Here is a 4,388-nt window from a genome sequence, read left to right on the forward strand (position 1 = left end):
TCCTGGGTAGGGGAACGATTGCCCAATTTAATGCTGTACCGTCGCCAGCGCACGGCGCATTGGGGTTCCCTACACCAACAGGTGCAACATTTGTTTATCGCGATCATTTGTGCGCAGTGACAAGTACGCCGCGGGAAGGGAGAATGAAACTTCCAATGGCGGATAATGCGCCAGAGAAGTGGATTTTAAACCCAAAATTCCCAGAGCAAACGGTCACAATTGGCGCTACCATTTCAGACGAAACGAGATTGAGAATGAAAAGGTTGCTCGCAAAATACACGTCGGTCTTCGCGTGGCAACACTCCGATATGACTGGGGTCCCGCGAGACTTGGTGCAACATTCTCTTAACACGTTCAAGTCGGTGGAGCCAATTGCTCAGAAAAAGAGAATCATGGGGGATGAAAAGGCGACGGCCATGAATGAGCAAGTTGAGGACCTGTTGCGCGCAAACATCATCCGCCCGATTCGATACCAGACGTGGGTAGCCAATCCTGTGATGGTAAAGAAAAGCAACGGGTCATGGAGGATGTGTATTGACTTCAAGGACCTCAACAAAGCATGTCCGAAGACTGTTACCCCCTCCCAAACATCGACGCAAAGGTGGACTCCGTGGCGCCATTCAAGCTCAAATGTTTCCTGGATGCCTACAAAGGCTATCACCAGATTCAAATGGCACCACAAGACGAAGACAAGACGGCCTTCAGAACCGACAAGGGTGTTTTTTGTTACACAAAAATGCCCTTTGGTTTAAAGAATGCGGGCGCCACTTATCAGAGACTTATGGATTCGGTTTTCAGTGACCAAATCGGAAGAAATCTAGAAGTCTACGTTGATGATTTGGTTATCAAGAGCAGGGAGGAGAGACAAATGCTCAAAGACATCGAGGAAACTCTTCAGCGCTTAACGGAAGTTAACATGAAGCTCAACCCGAACAAATGTACTTTCGGCGCGGAAGAGGGGAAATTTCTTGGTGTAATGGTCACTAAGGATGGTTTCAAGGTGAACCCTGAAAAGGTGGAAGCCATCCTTGACATGCCTTCACCATCCACCATGAAAGAGGTTCAGAACCTGAATGGTAGGTTGGTGTCAATCAACAGGTTCCTAGCGAACCACGCCAGCAAATCTACACCATTCGTTAACACTTTGAGGAACTGCTTGAAGAAGAGCCAATTCAAGTGGACACCTGAGGCTGAGCAAGCTTTCAGTGAGATAAAAGAATGTCTCATAAAGCTGCCCGCGCTCACAGCTCCACTTCCTGGCGAAACCCTTACATTGTACTTGTCAGCTGGAGACCGCGCCATCGGCGCAGTATTATTGGTGGATCGCAAGGGGATCCAAACGCCAATATACTATGTGAGTCGGGTGCTGACAGACCCTGAGACGCGCTATTCCATCATGGAAAAGTTAGTTTTGTCACTAACACACGCGTCGCGCAAGCTTCATAGATACTTCAATGGTCATCCTATTGAAGTTCTGACAGGTTACAACATCCAGCAAGTCTTGCGACGCCCCGCGCTCTCCGGAAGGCTGACAAAGTGGGCGCTGGAATTAGGTGAACACACGATCACCTATAAGCCCCGTCCAGCAATAAATGGTCAAGTTTTAGCGGATTTCATCACGGAAATCCCAGAGGGAAAGATTGAAGAAGCTCAGCGCGAGGTAGACCCTCCGCGAGCAAATGATGAAGAAGATGTTTGGAGGCTATTCACTGATGGAGCCTCCAACAGCGAAGGGTCAGGCGCAGGCCTCAAACTGGTGGACCCTGATAATCATGAATATACTTATGCTATTAGGTTGGACTTCAAGAGTACCAACAATGAGGCTGAGTATGAAGCCCTGCTGGCTGGTCTGCGCATTGCGCGCAAGTTTGGAGTTAAAAGGCTAGAGGCCCATGTTGATTCTTACTTGGTAGCTGCACAGGTCAATGGCCTTTATGATGCCAAGGAGAACACCATGCCTCTATATCTAGAGCAGGCAAAAAAGCTCGTTGAGCAGTTTGACTTCTTCAAAATCATACATATCTCGCGCAGCGAAAACAAGTCCGCTGACGCGTTGAGTAAGATGGCATCAACTAATTTTGATCACTTTGGCAAAGATGTCAGGGTGGAAGTGATGAGCAACCCGTCAGTGCAAACGCAATCTGTCCTTGTAATTCATACAACCCCTTCATCCTGGATAACTCCAATAATGGAATTCCTGAAGGAGGGGAAGTTACCGGACGATCGCGCACAGGCGAGAAAGATAAGACACAAGGCGCAGAACTATGAACTACTTGATGGTACATTATATCGACGCTCTTATCTTGGACCGCTCATGAAATGCCTGGATGCTGAAGAAGCAAGCTACGTGATTAGGGAGATTCACGAAGGAATCTGCGGAATACACGCTGGCCCGCGCATGGTGGTTGCCAAGGCAATGAGCTCAGGCTACTATTGGCCAAGCATGTACTTGGATGCGCTAAAAGAAATACAAAAATGCAAGGCATGTCAGAGCTACGCGCCAAACACCATGCGGCCAAAGAACAACTTGATTCCAGTAACCTCCGCATGGCCTTTCCACAAATGGGCCATTGATATTGTGGGGCCCCTGCCGCAAGCGCAAGGGCGAGTGAAATTTTTGGTAGTGGCAATAGACTATTTCACAAAATGGGTTGAGGCCAAGCCACTAGCAAAAATCACAGCAGATGCGATGAAGCAATTTATCTGGAGCCACATCATTTGCCGTTTTGGCCTTCCTATGGAAATTGTGAGCGACAATGGCAAACAATTCACTGACAGGAAGATATCCAGCTGGCTAAAAGAATTGCACATCAACCAAATCTTCACTTCGGTCTACCACCCTCAGGGGAATGGCCAAGTGGAGCGCGCGAATCAAAGTTTGTTAAATGGGCTGAAGAAAAGGTTGGAGGGAGAATCCCATTCTTGGGTCGAAGAGTTACCTAATGTCCTGTGGGCGCACAGGACATTAAGCAAAACTAGCAATGGCGAATCCCCGTTCAGCCTAACCTATGGGACAGAGGCTATGATCCCAGCAGAAATTGGATGCCCATCCCATAGGGTACTCATGATGAGCAAGACTGATAACGAGCGCGAAAGAAGATTGGACCTTAACTTGCTTGAAGGGCGCAGAGAAGCGGCTATCATCAATGAAGCCAAATACAAGAAAAAGCTGGAAAAATATTATAATCAGCGCGTTAAAGAGTGCCACTTCAAGAAAAATGATTTTGTCCTTCGAAATAATGAAGCTAGCCGCGCAATACCCCCAGGAAAAATGTCCCCCAATTGGGAAGGACCTTATCAAATCTCAGAAGAATTGGGGAAAGGCGCGTACACTTTAAAAGATTTGAATGGAAAAAAGATACCGCGCGCGTGGAACGCAGCACAGCTTAGAAAATGCTTCATGTAAAAATTCAAATATGTAATCAAGGCTTTTAAGCCATCATGAATGATGATTCGCGCTATCTTTCAATATTTGTTCTATTACCTTTGCATACATGTTTCACACTTTCTTTATTAATTTGGAGCAATATGACAACACTATATTGACTTCAAAAACAAAATAAAACGAAGTAAAACATACATGCGCGAGCCTTAGCTCAAACGCGTTAACGAGTCTTAACTCTAAAACGTCAGGGCCTTAGCCCAAACCTACGAGCCTTAGCTCAAACACGTTAACGAGTCTTAACTCTAAAAACGTCAGGGCCTTAGCCCAAAACAAAGAGCCTTAGCTCAAAACACTCACAAACATCCATCTTACATCCCGCGCAGCCTGATCATAAAAATCCCTAAACACAACTAAGGCAAAGTACATGCCAAATCATAGTTGTTAAGGTCTCAGGTCGAGGTCGCGCGCGGAATAAAAGTGGATATCTGAGCCACACATGCTGACATGTAAAGGCTAAAACTCATATAAAAAACGCGCGACAACGACGCGCAAAAAAGGAGTAGTTAAAAGTCATCGCGCATGTCAGCATAAACAAGATACTGCGAAACCACTTACAAAATAGGACTATGGTTAAGTAAATAATTTCCTTACAACCTTGTTCTTATTTTAACGTGCAAGCATATCTTATATCTATACAAGCAAACATGAAGAGATGAATGGAAATGCGCAAGATGTGAAAAAGGGAAAACAAATTTCATTCCATAGCATTGAAATTTACAAGTGTGATGAGTTACAAATTACAAGTATAACAAAAAGCAAAAAAAAAAATTAGAAAGATGAAGGGCTTCTCAAGTCTCCACGTCGACGTCAGCCACTTCATCACCCTCATCATCTCCCGCAGCATCTGGCGCGGCCCGCTCCTCATCTCCGAACTGACCATAGTCAAGTTCTTCCTCCTCAATGGAGTCTTCTATCACGACGGTGTCAGGAGCAGATTCCTTCG

Source organism: Bidens hawaiensis, unplaced genomic scaffold (genome assembly GCF_021521415.1).
Source record: "Bidens hawaiensis isolate Kalapana, Puna unplaced genomic scaffold, B.hawaiensis_p1.1 tig00012472_1, whole genome shotgun sequence".
NCBI classification, from domain to species: domain Eukaryota; kingdom Viridiplantae; phylum Streptophyta; class Magnoliopsida; order Asterales; family Asteraceae; genus Bidens; species Bidens hawaiensis.